Genomic DNA, 23,897 nt, shown 5'->3' with positions numbered 1-23,897 from the left:
AATCCCCACAAGCCTTTGCTCCACTTCCCCAGAATGCCTTGTAATCTCACCTGGGCTGAGATCGAGAAGGTATTTAAGCTGATTCAAAGGCTTTTGAGAGGGCTCTTGGACTTCCTTTTGGGGCAGATGTGGCTCTTTCCATAATGTAGGTGAGGTTGTGTCTAGGCCTCTCTGTGGCCTGGACACATGTTTTCTTATCCTGTATTTTCTTTAATCCTTAACTTTTAATAAACCTCTAAAAAATATAATACTCCTTGCAGAGAGAAACTAATTTCTACCTGCCTCAGTCTCCCCATATTCCTAAATTTTAACTGTTACAGGAGAGAGAAAACATGAATCATGTAACCATGGAAAATTTTTCTTAATTAATCAATTAAATTTTTAAAAAAAGATAGAAAGACTTCAAGAAATGAACCCCAGATCAACTTTGCTCTTAGTTCCAAGGCACTTCTGGATTGGGAGTGCTTTTTAAAAAAAATAATTTGTAGAAACTCATAAAAGTGCTTTAGGAATTCACAAATTGGAAAGCTCACTATGAAAGGGAAAAGTCAGATTAAGACTTCAAGTAAGTGGGACTTGAGCTGGATCATAAAGGATGAATGAGGCATAGATAGAAATTAATTATAGCCATCTTGTCCAGTTTCTCCATCTTTATATAGTGAGTCAAGTTAATCAGCCAATAAGCATTTAAAAAGCATTTATTGGGGGGCATCTGGGTAGCTCAGTGGATAGAGAGCCAGGCCTAAAGATGGGAGGTCCTAGGTTCAAATCTGACCTCAGACACTTCCCAGCTATGTGATCCTGGGCAAGTCCTTTAGCCCACATTGCCAGCCCTTACAACTCTTTTGCCTTGGAACCAATACACAGTATCAATTACAAAATGGAAGGTAAGGGTTTAAACAAACAAATAAAAAGTATTTATTATGTGGCAGATCTGCTGCTAAGTGCTAGGGAAAGGAAGAAAGGAAGGAGAGAAGAAAGAAGGAAGAAAGAGAAAGGAAGGAAGGAAGGAGAGAAGAAAGAAGGAAGGAAGAAAGAGAAAGGAAGGAAGGAGAGAAGAAGGAAGGAAGAAAGAGAAAGGAAGGAAGGAGAGAAGAAAGAAGGAAGGAAGAAAGAGAAAGGAAGGAAGGAAGGAGAGAAGAAAGAAGGAAGGAAGAAAGGGAGAAAGGAAGGAAGAGAGAAAGAAGGGAAGGAAGAGAAAGAAAGGAAAGAAGGAAGATATAGAAACAAAAAAAAAGAAAGAAAAAGACCCAGTCTCTGCTCTCTAGAGGGATTTTAATCTAGTTGGGGGAGGGGAGACAACATGCAAATAATCATACAAAAACAAGATATACTGTAAACAGGAAAGGTTGGGAATGGTCTCAGAGGAAAAGCAATAAGGGTAGGGAGATATGGGAGAGACTTCTTGTAGAAGGTGGGTCTTTGCCTGAGACTTGAAGGAAGCTAGGGGAGGTGGAGATTAGGAAGGAAAGCACTGCAGGCAGGGGGATTGGTCAGAGAAAATGCTTTGACTTTGTTGAAGCTAGTGGTTGTGCCAGGAGGAGGCAGATGAGCCTAATTCACTATCAGCTCCTTGTCACAGAGCCCCAAGTACCCAGGGCAAAGATCACAAATTGTCCAAAAGAGTGAAATAAGTCCAGACAAGTTCACACAGTCTGTTAAAGAGACTGATATGGGGAAGAGGCTTACTCTGGGACTCCTGGGCACACCCTTGAAATGTGCATATTTGGAACCCTTGACAAGATGCAGCCTTACAGCCCTTTCTCCATAAAACACTCCAAAATGTTAGCTTAGTAGAAAAACTTCTGACTCCAAGACTAGGGGTGAGTCCTCTGAACTACTATGTGACTGTGAACAGGCTCCTCAACCGCTCTGGACCTCAGTTTCCTGGTCTATAAAATAAAGGGCTTGAGATAGATGGCCCCTTGGATTTCTTACAGCTCTATCATTCTGGGATCCTCTGTTCTCTCATGGCTTGCTATACCCATTAGCTGGAACGCAGCCTTCTACCTAAAGGAGTATTGATCTTATCTCGCTTGCATAGGTACTAGTTGCCAAAACTTGGTGCCAATTGCATCATCACTAAGAATAAGTCCCAGTGCAAGTTCCCTTGTTCATGCAAGGGAAAACAAAACACTCACGGAACATCATGGCTCACCTTTGGATCCTGCCTTGACCCAGAATCACACACTCATTCATCATTGTGTTTCGGTCTAGAGACTGGCAGCTCTCCATAGTGAAAAACCTAGAGAAAGATCAAGGCTAGTCTGGCTAATTCAAGCCCCCAAACTGCCTGACGGGTACTTTCCCATCACATACTCAATCCTGGGAATCAATTAGTGAAATGCCATATTGCCTTTAATTGAGGTCATATTTTTTTTCAAAATCTTGCTGATATGAAATCTGAGTACAGTGTGTCATGACGCACTTGTTATGAGAACAGTTATATAAGTGACAAATATGAAAAAGTACTGATTAATAAGAACGTATGATAATCTTTATTTACATGGAAGTAAGGGTAAATAAAAGAGCAGCTAGGTGATATAGTAGATGGAGTACCAGGCCCAGAATCAGAGACTCATCTTTTAAAGTTCAAATCTGACCTCAGACACTTATAGATGAATGACCCTGGGCTAGTCACTTAACGTTATTTGCCTCAGTTTCCTCATCTGTAAAATGAACTAGAGAAGGAAATGGCAAACCACTCTAGTACTACAAATGAGATCCTGAAGAGTTGGACCTGACTGAAAAACAACTGAACAATAACAACCACAGAGGGAACATAAAGTTTTCACAGCAAAAGCTCTCATACAGTATTTCGTCAGTGAATTCTTCTATGTAATGGAGTACTTGGCCAATGCACCCAGTCCCTGTGAGCATGGGTAGAATCCCTTTGATGCAATTTCTTTCCAAGAAGGAAGCAGGAGAGCCTTTTTTTTTCCTTTTCAAAGAAATCTAATTTTAGAGACGTGCCCTACATTTGGAGGCAACTTATCTCAGATCCATTTCAATTCAACAAACGACTAGAGCTCTTTCTATTTAACAGCAGAAGGGAAAGAAACACAAACAGGAAGAGCACAATGGATTAGTAGTCTATCACTTTAACCATTTGGCCACTGCATGGAACATTGCTAGTCTTCTTGCCTTCTGTCTTGACTTTGATGACACTGGAAGAGAGAGTGAGGCCAAGAATTTTGTGCAGTTCGACTTCACTTAAATCCAGACTCACACACTTATTCACCAGGGATGCCATTTTGGTCCTCTTCCAGTAAGAAGTACAATCACCAACCAAATAGAAGGGATCATAGATGTACCTAGAAGGAACTTCAGGGAAGCCATGGGCCCAACCTTAACATTTGATTTTATTTCTTTAATTTTCATTTATTTATTTGTTTGTTTGTTTAATTTGGAAATTTTTATTTAATTAATTTAGAATATTTTTTCCATGGTTACAAGATTCATATTCTTTCTCTCCCTCTCCCTCCATACCCCTCCTGTAAATATGAGGATACTGTCACCCAGGGAGATGAAAATTTGTTTAAGGTTAAAGAGGGAATAAGCATCCAAGGCTGGATTTGAACCTAGGTTGTTTACTCAACAGCTTGTTTTCATTGTGCAAATTTCTGTCAATACAGGCAGCCAGGTAACTCAGTGGATAGAGAGTCAGGCCTCAAGTTGGGAGGATCTGGGTTCAAATTTGTCCTCAGACACTAACTAGCTGTGTGAGCCTGGGCAAGTCACTTAATGCCAATTGCCTAGTCCTTATGACTCTTCTACCTTGGAACCCATACACAGTATTGATTCCAAGATGGAAGGTAAAGGTTAAAAAAAAAATTACTGTGCCCACACTAAAGCTGAAAAGACCAAAAATGAAATAGGCCTTGGCATCAAGGAATTTATATTTTATTGGGTGACTCTAATAAGTATAAGAAGTTAATTCAAAGGCCACACAAATTAATTCAAAGTGATTTCAAGGGGAAAAAAATAACAACTGGGGGTGGGGCTTGACAGAGAAAGGAAATGCTACAGAAAAACTCTGGTGGGCCAGTAGATTAAAATAGCAAATGGACCTTCATATTTTGTGTTGGAGTTGACATAAATGATATTTGGCCCCGGAGATTGGCTTTGTAGGTGGTCTTCTGACTGTTTTGCAGGCAGCTAGGATGATATCCTATATATAATGCCAAGTTTAGAATCAGGAAGACCTGGGATCAAATCTAACCTCCATACTTACTATCTCTGTGACCCTAGGCAAGTCACTTAACCCTCTTTGTCTCAGTTTTCTAATCTGTAAACTGATCTGGAAAAGGAAATAGCAAATCACTAGAGTAGCTTTGCCAAGAAAATCCCAAAAGGGATCATGAGAGTCAACACAAATGGAAGATGACTAAACAACAATTCTGACTACTTTATGATGCATGTCGCACCTATTTTTCAACCCCTTCTCCAAAGATGAATTTTCAAGAGTCAAAGCATGTACTAAAGCAATCATCCAGATAATTCAGTAAAGGAAAGAACTGTGTTAGCCTAAAATGGCTATGTAATGTCATTCAGGCAAAAGTATTAGCCACAGAGGAAATGCAGCTGTCAAAAAAAAAAAAGAAATCTTACCTTTCTAGGACAGTTTCTTTGGGTGGTAACATTTTACTCAAATACAAAATACAGGCAGATAAGCCTTTTTGTTATTATTCTTTCTTGTCTGTCTCTGAGTACCCCATCATGTACAGGGTGTTAGCCAGAATGGCCATTTGCCAGCACTGTTGCCTCAAAAACTAAGTTAGAAGTATCTCTTATTGTTTGGCCTTAACTCAAATTACTTATATTTTTACAGGGCATAAAACTATTTGCAGGGCCCCGTTAGTACAAAATTCTCATATGTGGTCCTATTCATGCATAGAAATTGGAACAAAGGACTGCTAGAAATTAGAACAAAGGACTGCTATTGAAAGTCTTAAAAATATACTGGAAAATATGCCATGGATAGTATAATATCTAAGCTGGCTAATTCTTTGCCTGAGTGGAATAGCATCAGTTTTCTATGCCAAAAAACCAGTCGACTTTCATATAGGAAGCCCTGTCCCATGTCTACAGAGAAGGAAACTAGAACTAGAAAAAGGCTGGAGGTGCAATAAAAAGAAGTAAACTATAGCTGCAAGCCCAAGGTATGGTTTTATATATTCTAACCAGGTTTACTTGTTTGTCTCAGCCTCTGATGACTTTGCACACCAGTATCTGACTTCTAGGCCCTTGGAATTGTCTATAAAACTGGCGTATAGTAGGACTTTTCTAAGGACAGCATCCCAGGCTATCCCATTCTAAGTATTAAGCAGCTACTATGGTACAAGTCATGGAGTTAGGCACCAGCATACTGTAGGATTTTAATTAATATCCAATACTCTAAGTATTATATTTTATAAAGTTTATTAAAAATCACTTGAAGGAGAAGGAATAAAAAGGAAATAGAAGTATAAAAACCTAATTATCTGACAAAAGTAAACCCACATGGATAGTTCTCCTGGCTCTCAAAAGGCCTGTGTCCACAGCTGCCTGCGATCACAAGAAGACAGCAAGAGAGGCGAGGCTTCACAAAACTTATATCCTTCCTACAAGTCAGCACTTAATGTGAGAAGGAAAGTGAGATGCTGGGAAATGAAGTCCAGGGGAGCAAGGTTCTAATTACACATACAAAGACAAAAATAAAATACTCCCTGAAGGAACTTACATTATTCAGAGAGAGTTCAATTATCCTTAGCTTGGCATTTAAAGCTCTCCCCAGATCTGTATCCCAGTTGTTTTTCCAGTAATTTCATATTCCTATTTTTCATGCTTCAGTCAAACTGGCCTGGATAAGCTGTTCCTCATACAGAATATTCCATTCTCTATTTCCACACTTTGGAATAATTGCTTCCTCATATTTAAAATGCATTCTTTCCTTCCTTCAACTTCCTAGAATCCCTGGGGTTTGTTTTTCCTGATTTTCCCAGTTACCTGCATTCTCACCTTTTAAAAATGACTTTGTATACGTTTTGTATTTATTTATGGGGGTTCATATTGCATCTTTCCACTAGAATGTAAGGACAGGAACTCTTTTTGTTTGATTTGGTTATTTGGAGGGTGTCTGTGCCCTATACACAGTAGGCACTTAATAAGTGTTCATTGAACTGAACATGTAAACAAATAAGCAAATGCTTGATTATTTGAGAAGGTAAAGAATAGCAACACCTAGGGGAAAATAAGATCCTGAATATCATTTACATAAAATTTGCTTACAGTGAATAGATTATATATTCTGTATCAAGGAAATTTAAAGTAAAATGTGATTATTACCTTCCTACAAGTTGTTACTTCTTAATCAATTTATAATTTTTTTGTGGAGTTTTTTTTTTCTGCTAGAATATTACTGCTATTATAGTCAGAGGATCTAGGTTTGATTTTTAACTCTGCCATTTACTGTATGTGATTTTAGGTAATCCTCTTAATCTCTCCGGGTCTCATTTTCCTAATCTGTAAAATGAGGGGATTGGGTTTGATATGAGTTCTAAATTCCCTTCTGGTGCAGCTCTTTACACCTTGGCTCTATCAACACTAGCTGAATGCAGACTTTTAAAAGGAAAGGAATGGTTATCTTTGTCTTTGTTTTCCTAGCATTTAGCCTGGCACTAGTAGGCACTTAGTAAGTGTGAAGATAGGATTAACTCTCCCCTTGCCTATTTTTAGGTAATCAAATCAAAAACTTAAAGTATTCTTACTTGGCACTAAGTAAAAGAATTACAAGTTATTTGCTAGAGTGGGTGACAACTCCAGAGGCTGCTGTCCCACCCCTGGGCAGTGCTAGGCAAATTGAAAGTCTTCGATTGGTTCACGTAAAGTGGGGAAGGGACAGGAAGTGATGTGGAAAAAGGACTATAAAAAGTCCCAAACTTCCTGTCCAAGGAACTTCTTTGTCTTCAGAGATTCTGCATTGGTGAGCTGGACTGGAGGAGGAGACTCCTTGGATCTTGCAGTGGTAGTAGAGTGATTACTTCCTTGGTTCTTTGGTGAGGAGACCCTCTGGGCTCATTGGCCCTTTGATGGGACACTCCCTTCACAGTGAGTTCTGGTGATATTCTTGGTGGTCTTAGCCTCATATGCACTGAAGTTTCTCTGCAGATTCTTTAGCATCTCCTGGCTCTTCAGTTTTCAGCTTCCTAATTAGGACTTTGGATTCTGGTGAGATTTGCTTTTGGACTCGCATTTGAGGTCTGGAGACAGAATTAAACTCAGAGTATTGGTAGCTGAGCAGTACTTTCTGTCTCTTTATCTACATTTTTTCCACTTTCACTCTTTCTACCTCTTTGTAAATAAAGCTGTTAAAAGTCATTTTTACTTAAGTTGTAATATTTTTTAATCTGCATCCACAATATTACTTTAGAATTCTCATATTTAACATAAAACCTAAATTTAAATTCTTATATAAGTGATGTGGAATTGCACTGAACTAATGAAAAGTGTGGGGATGTCAGGGGATCATAGTTCTGGAACTAGACCTTAGAGACCACAGAATCACATGGTTCTCAAATTTTCTTGCTCACAACTCGGGATTCTTTGCTTTGAAGAATCATAGTATACTAAACAATTAAATAGAACAATTCTTTTGGAGAGTCAGATTTGTGTGTGCACAATTTCCCTTCTATAAGAATATTCATTTTTGTTGAGTTTTATACAAATTCTGGTGTGATGCATTTTGAGGATAGTGCATTCATCTGTCATGGAAAGCTGGAGACAATGTCAGCTGGTGAGTAGAAGCCCACTATTGGTCCCCAACTCATCCTCTAAGAATCCAGGAGTGATGCACTAGGCTATTACTGATACACAGTGGAATCAGATAGGCTGAGTGAGCTGCCATCACCTTCCACAAACATGCTGCATGGGGAGCTAAGGAAGATAGAGCAGAGAAGTGAAGATACAGGTGGAGCTGCTGTTGCTGCTTCAACAACCACAAGAGGAAGAGATGAGCCAGCCTAGGAGACATGAGGAGCAAAAACTAGGATACTTAGATAAGCTATGGCTAGGCTACCTAGGAGCCACATTGAGCATAAGCAGAGTTGCTGGAAATATTTGTACTGATGCCAACAGGACTGGTAATTCCACACTTTCTTTGTCTTTTGCTTCCTTCCCACTTTTGTTCCCTCAAGAGAAAACTTATTCCCAAATCTCTCTTTCTTAAGAGTTCATTTTGTTTTCTGTCTTACTGTTGTGTTATGCTGGTTTCTCTAAGATAAATGTGGTTAACCATTGCATTACTGATCTGTGGATCCGTGTGTGCTTTGACTCAGATCAGTGGAAGGAGGGACAGTAGATAAGAGAGACAGACACAGAGAAAGACTCAATTATTAGGGAGTATTTCCTGGAATGGGAGTTGGGAATGAACAAAGGAGTTATTGATTCATATTTATATAAAATATAGATCTGGATCACTCCTAGGCAAATGAGTTGGCAGTTTGATTGAGAGGAGGCAGGGATAAACTGGAACTAGCAGGAAAGATGGCCCCTTGACCACTTCCACTTCCCACGTTTCTCATTATTAAAGGGAGACCATTTCTGTTCAGGAGTGGAGCCAAAGGAGTGATTAGAAAAAATTTCATACCCAAAAGGGAATCCTGAAGGAATGAGCAGGAAGTTGATATCTAATTTTTTTGAAAATTGGATACAAAAAGGTACTAACTAGCCCTTTCCTTGTCAGCACAATAATATCATTTCCCTCTCACTCCCATGCCACAGCTACATGTACAATAGACAAATTTCCTTTGTTTGGTTAACAATATATTTACCATATTACATATGGTGGATAAATAAAATGTATATTAAGTGAAGTTATTTATATTTTGTTTTCAGCTGCAATAAAATCATGTTCAAAATTTCACAGTACACCTTTGGAGAACCACTGACCTTATCCAGACTCTTCATTTTACAGAGGAAGAACATGAGGCCTAAAGAGGTCTAAAAAGGCTAATCAGTGGCAGAACATAGGAATTGAACCCAAGTCTGGTGACTTCGTGTCCTATATTCTGGAAATGCCTTTGATTTCTAGTTATATACAAGCAACTCTGCTTCAAAGTTGGAGCTGCCTTCTCTACTAAGAAGAACACTACTGGGGTGCTGAGGAATGTTCCTTCTAATGCCAGTCTTTGGCGCCAGAAAATATGCAAGACTATTGACCTCCTTGAACCTTTTAGTTATTTACTCTTTTGCTTCCTTTTCCCGAGTTCCTTGGCCACGGACACTCACCTATTGGCTTTCAGAAGCACTTCTAAGCAGGAAGGAGCCCATGAAGTAGGTAGGACCGTTTTAGCGATGAGGAAACCAAAGCTGCAGGGTTGTGGCCGCCACACAGTCATACGGCTACTCCCCACGAAGTGGTTTGAGGCCTGTGTGTGTTACTATGCCAGGAGTGCGCCCCGAGGACTAAATGTCCTGGCTCCACATGGCATCCTGAAGTGTTTGACTTCACCCGTTGCTTAGCAGACCTCTTGGCCTGTCTCTTCCTTACCACCCTGAAGATCAAAGCCGGCCGAGCTCAACCCCATGCCCCACACTCAGAAGAATGGCATCCAGCCCAACCAGGCCTTGGTCCTTTGTTCCTCTGTACAGTTCAGCAGTCCCAGGGAAGGATGGTGTCGTTTTGGAAAAAAACCTGGCCCTGGAGTCAGAAAGCTCAGGTTACAGCCTCCCTCTGACGGTTACCCACACCACTCGGGCAAATGGCTTCACTTCCCTTGCGGCCGGCTCTCCATCAAGGATCCTTCTGGCTGCAGGCACGTCCCCAAAGAGACTACTGGTTATTGGGGCGATACGTTTCCTCTTCTGAGTCTTTAAGGGGGAAAAAGAATGCCACTGCTAATGCAAGACGTTGGAAAGTGTACTCAAGCTCTCTCAGGAACCCAAGTGGTTTAATTCCAAGGCCACAGATAATGACTGCGTCATGCCGCAGGATGCTTCTCCCCTTGTAGCACCATTTTGGAGAATCTTGCCCAAGGCCTATTACTTTACCTTGTTGAGGCTTGTGTAGGGCTGACTCCGAGAGGAGAAAAAATAACAAAACTTAAAAGGGGCTTAATCCGACAAGACAAAGAATTCTGATCAAGATCCAGGTCCATGTGCTTTGCAAATGAGAATAGGACAAAGTGATGAAGCCTTATTTTGACTTAACCTCTTGTAGAAAAAAAAGCCCTCGGGTATCCTTCTGTAACCACACCTCTCTGCCTTCTCCTTCTGACTTCCTGGAATTCACCAACCTTGCTCAGTCCGCTGGTGCAGTGGATAGAGTGTTGTTGGGCCTGCTATCAGGAAAACTTGAGTTGAAACTCAGATACTTATTAATTGGGTTACCCCAGGCAAGGCACTTAATCCTAGTCTGTCTTAGTTCTCTTATCTGTAAAAAAGTGATAACAATACCTGCACCTGAACAGGGGAAATCAAATAATATATAATTTATAAAGTATTTTGAAAACCTTAAAAGTGTTCTCTAGATGCTAGAAAGTATTATCTTTACTATATACTTCCAATATTTTCTGGGACACTTTAAAGTTCTGGAAAAGAAAATGACTTTTTCCAAGGCATGTCTTTTATTAGACTGTGGATCAGAAATCATAACAGCTAATAATGCTTTAGAGGTTGCAAAGTGATTTACACACTTTCATTTGATCCTAAACAATCCTGGAAAGCAGAGTACGGGCATTATTGTAATACTTTTACTTAAAAGGAAATTGAACCTGAGAGTTTTAAGTGATTTTTCCAAGATTACACAGCTAGTAAATTATTAAAATAGGATTTGAACCCAGTTCTCCTGACCTGAAATCTAGAATTCTTCATATATCATATTGCATAAAGCTCAAATAATCTTTCCAGGAGAAAGTATTGTGAAAGCTGACTATTTTTTAAAACCCTTACCTTCTGTCTTGGAATCAATACTATGTATTGGCTCCAAGGCAGAAGAGTGGTAAGGGTAGGCAATGGGGTCAAGTGACTTGCCCAGGGTCACACAGCTAGGAAGTGTCTGAGACCAGATTTGAACCTAGGACCTCCCATCTCTAGGCCAGGCTCTCAATCCACTAAGCTACCCAGCTGCCCCTGTAAATTAAGACTTTAAACCAGTGATCATGCCAAGAATACAAAAGAATCGTAGAAGATTTACTCTCTCTCTGAAAAAAAACAATTCAGAGACATGCCTATGAAAAAGATGGGGAAATTGAATTACATGATCTGGCTCTTTTTACTTATAGGTAGGGAGTTTTGGAGAAACTTCTTCTACCTTGGAACTTAATAAATTGAACAACATCCTTCAATTTCAAATGACACTGATATATCCATTAGCTATATTTGATAGCATAAACTGGAGGGTTTTTTTAATTTAATTTTTTTATGTTTTATTTTGGCATCACTTATATTTCTCAATATTATCTTTTCTTCCTTCTTCCAGAGAAAGAATAAGGAAGATGAGAAAGTAAAAATATTCAATAAAACTAACCAATGAACATTGGAAAAAGTCTGACATCATATCCAATATTCTATACCCATAGCCTCTGATCTCTGTAAAGTAATATAAAGATATAACATCTCATATTTTCTTTCTCTCTTTCTTTCTCTCTCTCTTTCTTTCTCTCTCTCTTTCTCTCTCTCTTTCTTTCTTTCTCTCTTTCTTTCTTTCTTTCTTTCTTTCTTTCTTTCTTTCTTTCTTTCTTTCTTTCTTTCTTTCTTTCTTTCTTTCTTTCTTCCTTCCTTCCTTCCTTCCTTCCTTCCTTCCTTCCTTCCTTCCTTCCTTTCTTTCTTTCTTTCTTTCTTCCTTCCTTCCTTCCTTCCTTCCTTCCTTCCTTCCTTCCTTCCTTCCTTCCTTCCTTCCTTCCTTCCTTCCTTCCTTCCTTTCTTTCTTTCTTTCTTTCTTTCTTTCTTTCTTTCTTTCTTTCTTTCTTTCTTTCTTTCTTTCTTTCTTTCTTTCTTTCTTTCTTTCTTTCTTTCTTTCTTTCTTTCTTTCTTTCTTTCTTCCCTTACCTTCCATCTTGGAATCAATACTGGGTATTGGTTCCAAGGCAGAAGAGTGGTAAGGGCTAGGCAATGGGGGTCAAGTGACTTGCTCAGGGTCACACAGCTAGGAAGTGTCTGAGGCCAAATTTGAACCTAGGATCTCCCATCTCTAGGCCTGGCTCTCAATCCACTGAGCTACCCAGCTGCCTCCCTCATATTTTCTTTTTGTATTCAAACTTAGTCATTATAAATTCTCCCCATTCAGTTTCAGATTTTTTTTGTTGCTGTTTTTTTCTTCCTTCATTTCACACAAATGTCATTTTATATATTATTTTCCTGGTTCTTCCTATTTCACTTTGTATCCGTTCTTTAGAGCCTCCCCATGCTTCCTTGCATTTATCATTTATACAGCACAGCAATATTCTACTACATTCAAGTCCAGAGAGTCAGAAGCAAAGTTGGGAGAGAAATGATGAATGGATGGATAGGTAGTCTGAGCCCCTCCCCAAAATGGAGACCCTAAGAAAAACTCACCAATGGAAAAAGGGAAATTATCAGTCATATCTATCAGTCTTTTTAGTACCCCGGGTGTAGCTGATTTAGGCCTAGTGGCTGGAACTTGTCAAAGGCATCCAGGAGAGAGAGTCTTGCCTTTTTCTCATTTCTCTTTAGTATTTAGTTCCAGTTAACTCTTTTTGTGTTAGTCTTGTTAAGAAAATCATTGTCCTAGGTTTGGAAAACAAATATAATAGTGCTTAGCTCTCATTCCTCAGTGTCTGAAGGCCAAGTATCTGGTCAATTAAAGGAATTGAGGGAGGTATCTCTTGTCTAGCCCTTGGCTCACACCATCTCTGACTGTGTTCCCTCGATTTTAGGGGTTCTCAATGCCCCTGTTGCATTTAGCCAAATAAAAATTAGATGAACTTTTACAAAGAAATATAAACTTCAAACTACAGCAAGAACAAACGTTATCAACATTCCTTCCAGAATGCCTAATCAGCAACATAACTCTTCAATTCCTTCTTCGTGGGGGCTGGGGGGGTGGCTTAACTCAGTTTTTATATATAGAATTAGTCCCACCAAGTTGCATATCCAAAGGGCCTCAGAGCTTGGGTCCCAGCTTCCTGGCTTCTCAGGCCTGGAATCTTGGTTCCAAGGTTGCAGTGACTCAAGCTCCCGTGTCCATGACTCCTCCCTGGAGGCCTCCTTCACCTGGAACTGAAGAGGACAAACAAAACACATCAACAGGCTCAAGACTCCTGGATCATTTCTTGGGTGTAAAGGGAAAGGGAAGATACCCTTCTCCATCCAGCTTAGTGCCTGGTGCCCCCGCTATGGGGGAATGATATCTTCACCCCTGGAGGCCACTAGAGAAAGAGGCTGTCCCAGTCTGGCAGGTTGTTGTTGTTTTTAAACCTGACCTTCTGTCTTAAAATCAACACCAAGCATTGAAGAAGAGGGGTAAGGAGTAGGCATTTGGGGTTAAGCTAGGAAGTGTCTGAGGCAAGATTTGAACCCAAGACCTCCCATCTCTAGGCCTGGTTATCTATCTAAGCCACCTGGATGCCCCATGATATGATAGTTTTAAAAGATATAGTTCTGGGGGCAGGTGGGTGGCTCAGTGGATTGAGAGCCAGGCCTAGAGACAGGTGGTCCTGGGTTCAAATCTGACCTCAGACACTTAGATACTTCTCAGCTGTGTGACCCTGGGCAAGTCCCTTAACTCCCATTGCCCATCTCTCCAATACATGGTATTGAGTCTAAGATGGAAGGTCTTTAAAAAAAATGTGGAAGATCTTAAAAAAAAAAGATATAGATGTTCTGGTAGTTCAGCCAATGGAAAGAGGCTTTTGGCATCCTCATGCAGAATGTCCTCTCCTAAGCAGATTGCTGGCATCTTCCACATGGGTGCTTCTATCTATTCTAGGAGATCCCAGCATGTGCCAAAGCCCCTTCCACAAGAATTAGGTAGTTCTTCCTTCTCTCTTTCATCATTCCTTACTTTCCTGCAGCAGTTTCTTCTTTGAGCTTTGTCTTATCTACAACTTACCTTAAAACCTTAAAAAGGGTTGGGGTTTTTTTTTTGTCCTTACTATTCATTGTCTAGGCTGGCTTACACTCACATCTGGGCTTTAGAGCCCCTGACGTTGATCCTACATAACCATACCGATCTTTTATTTTATTTTACTTTTTTTGGAAAATTAAATTTAATTAATTAAAACTATTTTTCCATGTTTACAAGAGTCATGCTCTTTCCCTCCCCTCCCTCAACTCCCTCCCGTAGCTGACATGCAATTCCTCTGTTTTACATGTGTCATTGATCAAGACCTATTTCCATATTATTAATATTTCTATTAGGGGGATCCTTTAGAGTCTATATCCCTAGTCATATCCCCATTGACCCATGTGATCAAGCAAATGTTTTTCTTCTGTGTTTCTGCTCCCACAGTTCTTTCTCTGGATGTGGATTTTTTTTTTGCTATATTTATTTTGTTATTTTTATTTTCTTCCATCTTCTGTATATATATTCTAAAATTCAATGTTGACTCATTTGTTTCCTAGATACATCAATTTAGCCAGTTCTTTATCTTCTTTCTCATTTTAGAATTGTCTGTTTTTTTTATCATCAGCATTTCTTTGGTCTTTCCTCCTTCTTAGGCTAACTTCCCTTATAGAATTTTAAGACGTGAGATCCAATTACATTTTCTCTGAATCTTTTGAAACCCTCTCTCCCAAATCTACACAGTAGATCAGACTGTGCCCAGCTGTTTTCTCTTTCTCAATCTTGACCTCTAGGATGAAGTGGTCATTTCCTCCCATAGTTCAAAACATTTCTGTTTCAGCAACAAATAACTCCTTAATGGTCAGAATCATGTCTAGAAAAGCAGATTCCCAGAACACTTCCTCTGACCTCCAAAGAATAAAATTTTCATTTAAAGAGGTCAAAGAGTTTCTCATCTGCTCTGCTTTTGGCAGATGTCCAGAGAGTTGAAGACCCCTCTCTTCCCCCCATCACTATTCTATCATGACCCCATGCTTGCATACTGGATTTGTGTTTTCTGAGTCCTTCATCTCATTCTAGTGGGGTGGGCTGGGCTCTTGTTTACTCCCATGACAGTATTGGTTTTGTGGCTCCCCCACCAATCCTCAAACAAATGCCCCCTGCTCTACTTCCTCTTTCTGTTTTGTGCATTTTCTCACATGAGTATATCTTCGCCATGTGCCCTGCTGCTCCCATGCCTTTTTAAAATTTCTTCTGTTCCCTTCAGATAAGGTATGTACCCTTTCCTAGCTCTTTCTCAGGCATGAATTACACACCCTCCAAGTCTCACTGATACTTATAAAGTCAAATTTGCCTTCTTGTATTAAAATATCTAATCAATACATATATATTTAATTATCTACATCCTATTAGTCAAAAGACATTTATTAAGCACTTACAATATGCCAGGCATTGTGCTATACGCTGGGGATGCAAAGAAAGGCAAAAAGAGTCCCTGCCTTTAAGGGGCTTGTATTCTTTTTTAAAATATATATATTTTTTAGGGGGCAGCTGAGGTCCTCAGTTCAAATCTAGCCTCAGACACTTCCTAACTGTGTGACTCTGGGCAAGTCACTTAACCTCCATTACTTAGCCCTTACCACTCTTCTGCCTTGGAACATAGTAAGGTAAGGGGTTAAAAAGATAAAAAATTTTAAACATTCTTTTAGGAGCTTACACTCTAATGATGGAAACATGCAATCATTTACATATATGCAAAATGAAATATATAGGAATATATGTATACACACAGGAATTACATATGTCATATACAGGAATATATACAGAAATTATATATATATATATATATATTACATAGAAAGTTAATATTGGATTGTACTAATTTTTATGGGAAGCCTTTCTTGAACCTCGCTCTCTAGCTTCATGCATCATTGTCTCACAGAGCCATTTCACTTCCCAGGTGTGTCTGTCTTATCTAGCCAACCCCTCAGTATGTTCCTGGGGGGCAGGGATGACTCTACATGTATTGACTTTGCCATTATATGCTTACCATGTGAAGGGCCCTGTGCTAAGAGATGCAGAGGCAACAAAAATTAAATAGTCCTTGTTCTCAAGGAGTTTATAGTCTACTGGATGTGTGTGATATATTGTTGTTGTTTAGTCAATTTTCAGTCCTATCCTACTCTTTGTGACTCCACTGGGTTGTTGTTGTTTTTTGGGCAAAGATACTAGAATGGTTCATCATTTCCTTCTCCAGCTCATTTTACAGATGAGGAAACTGAGGCAAACAGGGTGAGGTGACATGTCCAGGATCACATAGTCAGGAAGTATATGAGGCCAGATCTGGGCTCAGGAATATGAGTCTTCTTGACTCCAGGCCCAGGGCTCCAGCCACTTTGCCTCTTAGCTGTCCACATACAGCATAAACACAGATAAATAAATGCGGAGTAATCTGAGAGAAGAGAGAACCCCAAGGACTAAAGGGGATCCAGATGATCCTGAGTCAAGCCTTGCCGGGAACCTTAGACTTCTAGGCGGCAGAGCTGAGAGGCCTGGGGTAGAGCCTGCCCAAAGAGAGGAAGATGGTGATAACGCGTCATTTGGAGGACAGCAAATGGGCCGGCTCGGCTGGAACATCAATTATTTGAAGGCAAATACTGTAAAGTAAGTCTGGGAAGGTAGACTGAAATCAGCCTGACGTTAGCTTTAAGGGCCAGGCGGAGGCCTTTTTTGCATTTTATCCTAGAAGGCCTCCCAAGATTTTCGAGCAGGGGAGTCCCGCTGTCACCCAAGCGGCAGGAAGTATGCCCCCCACCCCCACCCCCAGTTCCGAGATATGGTCACTTGCTCCGGTTCTGTGTTGGACTCATGAAGCAAGTTTGTGTCTCAATGGATAAAGCGCCGACTTAACCTAGAATAAGAATCTTAGAACGGGGAGGAATTTGGAAACCGTCCCGTCCAGCTTTCCCATCCCTTACAAGAGCCTCAGGGACGTTTTGCAGAGATGCGGTCTGAGAAAGTGATGCTGTGTTGGGTTGGTTGTCCCGTCGTGTTTTGTTCTTTGCCACATATGGCTTTATTTATTGTCCATTTTGGAAATGAAGTCGGTACGGCTGCTCCGTTTGTTTAGCTACACAATGGATCAGAAATAGGACTTGACCCAGCCCCCAGGACAACAGTGTGAAGAAAACCAGGCAGAGAGAGCTCCCCTCCTGCTGGGAATTTGGGCTCCGTTTTCAGGAGGCTGAGCAGATGCAGCCAGCCTGGAAGCAATTTTCCTTGTGTTCTCACAAGCCGCCCTGCCTGTGCCCGCCGCAGGGGAGGCAGCTGGGCTCAGGCCAATCCTGTCGCTGCCAGGGCTTCTGTGGGCACTTATGCAAAGAGGGCAGCACAAAGAAGGGGCCATTTCAAGCGCATAGTAAGTAAAGAGGACCAAAAAGAGAGACAGAGAGATGTGGGGAACTTCTGATTCTTTTTGGAAAGCTAGGGGAGAAATGTATAAAGTTACCTGTGAATAGAGGCACATCTCAAGATGATTTCAGCAAATTCAACCAGTACTTTTCAGAGCCTCTCACAGTTTGCACGTTCTCAACAGCTGTCCTTGTTATAACATGCAAAGTAGCTGGCTCCCAATTAGGAGTCACATTAAAGAGGATCCACAGCACTACCTATTATTAGTGTATATTATTTTTCTAAATGCTTCAGACATTTTGGCTTTTATTTGGCTGTTGTCATAGGAACAAGTCTGTAACCAAAAAGCTCTTTAAATTCTGTCAATTAGGTTTATATAAAAGAATATTGTAATGATGTCAAGAACTTGGAAAGCATAACCAGAAGTCTAAGTGAAGAAGAATCGCATCCCTCCAAACATTTACTAAATTAACTCAAATTGTCCTATGCTACAATTACCATCCTCAACAATTGCTGAGCCAGCATTAGGTGGGGCAGAGTGGAGGTGGGGCGACAGAGGTCTTTCAGTTTTCCATTAAAATTGCAGCTTTGCTTATTTCTCAGAAACTGAGAGATCTGCTGAACTCTGTCCTCCCTCTCGTGGATCCTGGTGATATGGGTTGCCCTGTGATTTCCCATTTTCTCCTCCAACCAGAACAACAGTCTGTACTTTCTGTGGGAATTGTGGGAATTGAGGGAACCACAATGACTCTATCTTGTGACTCAGTTCTGGACCTAGCTCAGTTCCCTTTCTGTTAAATTACGGGTCTAGTCCAATTTCTGTCTGGTGAGAAAACTTTATCCATTTGTAGGAATGGTGAGAAAACTTTATCCTATTGTTTGAACCTGTGTGGCTGGGAAGCTGGACCACGCTTACCTAGGTCAGGCTGACCAGAAGGTCGGTCAAATCAAAGACTGATGGAGGGAATTTTCTCACAATTATACATCTCAGGCAACCCACATGTCTTATCTGAAAACTGACTTCAGACTGGCCCATAAGTTACTGTTTCCTTTTTCTTTTGATTAAATACAGATACTCAGGGTGGAGAAAAATTGGGGACACCTCTTTTTCTGAATGCAAGGAATTGCACTTGTTTGTTCTCTCCATCCTAATGCGGAAAGCCCCATATCTTTTCTCCAATTAGAAATCAGAATATCTAATCTTGCATCCTGGTTTATATACCATTAATTTTTTTTCCCTTTAATGTTTAAAAATCTGTCTTCCATTGTCTTCAGGGTTCAGTACGAAGCTGAAGAGACCTGATCCCTATTTGTTATGCAATTGGCATTTATTACTTAGAAAATCAATATGCTCTGAAGCTCAAACCTTTGTTTACTCATTTATTAAGATTTTACCTGTCATAGTTCCCAGGACAGGAAATTGTGACTGAAAACAAATTCTAGAAAGGAACCCTAGCGGCCATTTAGTCCAATTCCCTCATTTTACAAATGAGGAAAATGAGACCTGGAAAGAAGAGGTGATTTGCCCAGTTTTTCTGACTCCAAATCCTGTGTCCTTTTCCCAAAACTGTCACCAGTCAGCAAATCTTATTTTTGCCTTTAGATTTCGTGGACTACTGATGTGCCATCCTTATTTTACAAACAAAAAGCATGGCTTTCTAAATTGTTTTTCATAGTTTAAGAAGAATTTGTGAAAATACTACTCATCTGTAAAAAACAAACAAAAAATCCTCTTGTAGAGACTCTGGTCCCCTCAGTTACCTTCAAAAGGCACTTTAAGATGATTAGTGACTCTACTTATGCCCAATTTCACTGTGTCCCTGATGAGGGCCCCCAGGGTCTTAGAGGCTACTCCACAGGAGGAGAGGCACCAGTTGGCCTTTCTATGCTGGAAAGATTTAAAATACAAGTCTAACGACAAACCCAGGGTCTGTCTAACCAGTCTTGCTCCATTCAGAATACCTCACACCAGAGGGCTGGTCACAGCTAATGATTGTTTTTGACCACAGTGACTCACAGAGCATCTCTTAAGAAGAGATAGAGAGGTTAAGTGATGAGCCAGTAGACCTAGCTCGCGAGGCCATGGGGATCCTATGTAATTTGTTTTCAAACGGAGTATCTCTATTTCGCAATCCTGAATTGTCCTGCCCCACCTTGTAACTTGGAAACTGTTTCTTCCTGAGCCTGGACAACTTAAGCGTCCTTCCCTCTGCCCTTGTTAGAAAAAGGAATGATTCAGGATTCCCCTGCCTCAGTTACATAAGCCTGGCGGCTGGTCCACAGTGTGTCATTCTATAGCACTGGACCCCCTTGATATTGTGAAGAGAGAATTAACTCTCTTTGTTTATTTTTCAGGTAATCAATCAGCAACCTTTAATTTAATCAATCAAGAATTTAAAGTGCCTCTACTTAGTTAGCATTTAGAAGGTCACTAGGTAAGAGAATTCACAAGTCACTTACTAGAAAGGCCACAAGCACTGCCCCTCCTTGGGCAGTGCTAGGCAAATTGGGAGGCATCATTGGTTCCTGTGAAGTGTGAGAGAGACAGAAAGTGACATGGGAAAAGGATTTCCTTCCTTGGCTCTTCAGCGAGGATTCTCTCTCTCTTACCCTCCCTCACCTCCTTCTCCTCCCTCCCTTCTTTCCCTCTCTCCCTCTCTCTCCCTCCCTCCCTCTCCCTCTCTCCCTCCCACCCTCTCCCTTTCTCTCTCTCTCTCTCTCTCTCTCTCTCTCTCTCTCTCTCTCTCTCTCTCTCTCTCTCTCTCTCTCTCTCTCTCTCTCTCTCTCTCTTCTCTCTCCCTCTGTCTCTCCTCTCTCTCTCTCCCTCTCCCTCTCCCCCCTCTCTCTTCCTCTTCCTCTCTCTCTCTCTCTTTCTCTCTCTCCCTCCCTCCCTCTCTGCCCCCCCTCTGTCTCTCCTCTCTCTCTCTCTCTCTCTCTCTCTCTCTCTCTCTCTCTCTCTCTCTCTCTCTCTCTCTCTCTCTCTCTCTCTCTCCTCCCTCCCTCCCTCCCTCTCTCTCTCTGTCTCTCTCTCGTCTTAGTTTCCTGTGCACTGAAGGTTATCTATGGATTTTTCAGTGTCTCCTGGATCTTTGGATTTTGCCTTCCTAATTAGGACTTTGGATTCTGGTGAGATTCGTTTTTGGACTTGATTTTGCAGTCTGGAGGCATTAGGATTAGGATTTAGGGTATTTGTAGCTAGGTGATTTTTTTCTACTTCTTTCCTATATTCCCCACTTTCATATCTCTACCTTGTTATAAATAAAAGCTGCTTATAGTCATTTTGACTGAAGAAGTTAATTATTTTTTATAAACAGCAACCACAATTCACTTATTTTAATTCTTAGATTTAGTCAAACCAATTTGAACTCTTACAATATGAATCTTTGGTGCTGGGTACTAGCTGCTAGGAGCTGTGCTTACTCTATACAAAACCCCCTACTTCCATTCGCCTTGTGGCTCATCTTAGTCAAAAGCAGTGATTCTGAAGGATACCTGGCCATCTCCTGGTTAGTGAAATCTGTGCTGCTAGGGATCTTAGAGTTCCAGGATCCTGGCTTCCAGAGGTTACTTGGTGGTGGATAATGCCTGTCAGGCATTTAATCAATAGCTTGATTTCACTATCTAGGGTTGAAGGTGGTGATCATTTCCTTAGTTTAGTTTCAACATATAAAATAATAATAATAGCATTTATATAGTGCCATGCACCAGTCACTGTGCTAAGCTTATCTCATTTGATTGATCCCACGCAGGTGCTATTATTATCCCTCTTTCGGTTGAAGAAACTGAAGTGAAGTGACTTCTCAAGAAAGATCTCAGGCTTGAACTCAAGTCTTTCTGGTTCCATGCCCAATGTTCTATTCACTGCACCACCTGGAAGCCAAGGTGGATACATACAAATTTCCATCTGCATTGATGGAGGAAGTCTTCCCATTAAAAATCACAAGTCTCTCAATGTCTTGAGGTATGGTGATAGTAACTGCTCTGGCCTCCAGTTTCACATTGACCTTGGAATTTTTGAAATTACATAGACTAATTCTATTGACTTGGCACATTGTCATGTAACATGTAACATGTAACATGTAACATGACATAGGGCATGTGGTACATTTTGTACATTAAAGTACTGCTTGTGCAATGAATGGTGAGATGGGTAAGTAGCAGGTCCCTTTGGTCCACCTTGGCTAGTGCCCACTCCGTGGAGTCACATATTTCAGGGAGAAGTCCAGGAGACAGATGTAGCACCCCCAGAGGTATGCTTCAGCCAGTGCAGACCCGCAGGGCCTCCTGTTTTTTCCGGTTACACCTATTAAAACTAATATTGAAATAATATTATTACCAATCACTGATTGAGAAGCAATTTTCAACTGCCTGAACTATAATGAAACCAGCTTTTAGGTTAAGAGTGAATGTGGTCAGAGCTGGGAGCTGATTCAGTGACTAGGAAGGAAGAAGTTAAGTCACAGGTAAAGGGAGAGTGGGAGAATGATAGAGCATTTATTAAGTAATTACTATGTCCCAGGCACTGTATTAAGCTCAAGTTACAAATAGAAGCAAGCAAGACAGTCCTTTCCCCTAGGGAGCTTAAATTCTAAGGGGGGGAGACAATAGAAAAAAAGGAGTTATAAGATCAGAGAGCAAGGGCCCTGTGGAGATGGCCAGTGATGTGGAAGCCTGCACTGGTCAAGATAAGATGGAAGCTCACCTATCAGAACTGGACATCCAGGGCTGGAGTTGTATGTTTCAGTGGAGGGGGTAGGGGATTGGGTGGGGGAAATGAGGATGATGTTTAGAGTATAGGGAGCATGCTGTGGAGATGGCCAGGAAGAAGAGAAGGAAGAAACAGAATAGAAAGGAAAGAATTGCTTTAAAGTCTTTAAAAAATTATCTTATTTTAATTGATGTCTTTTGCTCTTATATCAACATCATTTCCAAATCTGTCCATTCCTCTCCTCTAACCAAGTATATGTCCCAAGGAGTGGCCGGAGGAAGCAATTCATCAGAATCAACCAACATCTCAATGGAGCTACATATTATACACAATATTCCACAGCCATAACTCCTCCTATCCCTGCAAAGAAGGGGTTGAGGCACATTATCTCAGCTCATCTCTAGAGCCATGCTTGGCCATTATTATTACACGGTGCTGGGTTTCACTTGTTTTTGTTCTTTTCATTTACATTGTTATAATTATTATTTATGTTAATTTCTTGATTTACTTTTCCTGCTTAAGTTTGTATAAGTTTTCCCATGATTCTCTAAATTTTTCCCATTTCTTGTTTCTTATAGTACACTCATTCTATTTTGTAACCCAGTTTGTTTAGCCATTTGTTTATTAATGGGTACTTACTTTGTTTCCAGTTCCTTGAGATTACAAAAAAGTGCTGTTTTTAATATTTTGGAATAAACAGTGTGTAATTGGAAATGTTACCCTAAAACCACATTTCTCAGGAGCCCGCTGACTTCCTGTTGTTAGGTGCTTACATAGATGGAGGGATAAATTAGGTGGGGTTCCTGGTCTCCCTCTTTTTGCTTCCTGTCATGACTATGGTGGGGTGGGCTTTTTGAACAGGTAACTTAGCCAAGGGCATGTGGTTTTATTTTGTTACTTTTGTATTCCTTTATTTCTAATGATCATTAAAAAATCTTAAAATATAATATTTTAAATGTATTCATTCTCTACTAAACCAAGATGGCATATAGGAAAAAGAAGAGTCAGAGCAAACAGGAGGCAAAGAATGGATAGGGTGGGAGGCAGAGAACATTAGAAATTAGAGGAGGAAGGGAAGATTTGAAAAGTATGAGGGAAAATTATACCTATCCAAAAATCTCTTCTTTGCTGATACTTGGTATCTGAAATTCCATCAATAGAAAGTCATGCCTGAGAATTTATTTGATTCATTCTAAAGTAACAGCTGATGGAGGGGATGTGGCAAAGTGGGGACATTAATGCATTGCTGGTGGAGTTGTGAACTGATCCAACCATTCTGGAGGGCAATTTGGAACTATGCCCAAAGGGCGATAAAAGACTATCTGCCCTTTGATCCAGCCATAGCACTGCTGGGCTTGTACCCCAAAGAGATAATAAGGAAAAAGACTTGTACAAGAATATTTATAGCTGCTCTCTTTGTGGTGGCAAAAAATTGGAAAATGAGGGGGTGCCCTTCAACTGGGGAATGGCTGAACAAATTGTGGTATATGATGGTGATGGAATACTATTGTGCTCAAAGGAATAATAAACTGGAGGAATTCCATGGAGACCTCCAGGAAGTGATACAGAGTGAGAGGAGCAGAACCAGGAGAACATTGTACACAGAGATGGATACACTGTGGTACAATCAAATGTAATGGACTTCTTCATTAGTGGCAATGCAGTGATCCTGAACAACCCAGAGGGATCTTTGAGAAAAAACACTGTCCACATTCAGAGGAAAAACTGGGAGTAGAAAAACTGAAGAAAAACAACTGCGTGATTACATGGGTGGAG

The 23,897-nt window shown here is 40.6% G+C and overlaps 1 long non-coding RNA gene across 1 annotated transcript in view; it reads left to right on the top strand.

The window, feature by feature from the left end:
• LOC103095290 (uncharacterized) overlaps positions 1–23,135 on the top strand; it is a 75,977-nt gene extending 52,842 nt beyond the window's left edge. The window contains exon 4 of the long non-coding RNA XR_001629074.2: positions 21,163–23,135. This is a non-coding gene — a long non-coding RNA (uncharacterized LOC103095290). The remainder of the gene's footprint in view (positions 1–21,162) is intronic.
• Positions 23,136–23,897: the final 762 nt, after the last annotated feature.

This window comes from Monodelphis domestica, chromosome 3, assembly GCF_027887165.1.
Source record: "Monodelphis domestica isolate mMonDom1 chromosome 3, mMonDom1.pri, whole genome shotgun sequence".
Lineage (NCBI taxonomy): Eukaryota > Metazoa > Chordata > Mammalia > Didelphimorphia > Didelphidae > Monodelphis > Monodelphis domestica.
Note: the sequence above shows the minus strand (reverse complement) of the source record. Positions and strands in the feature narration are given on the sequence as shown.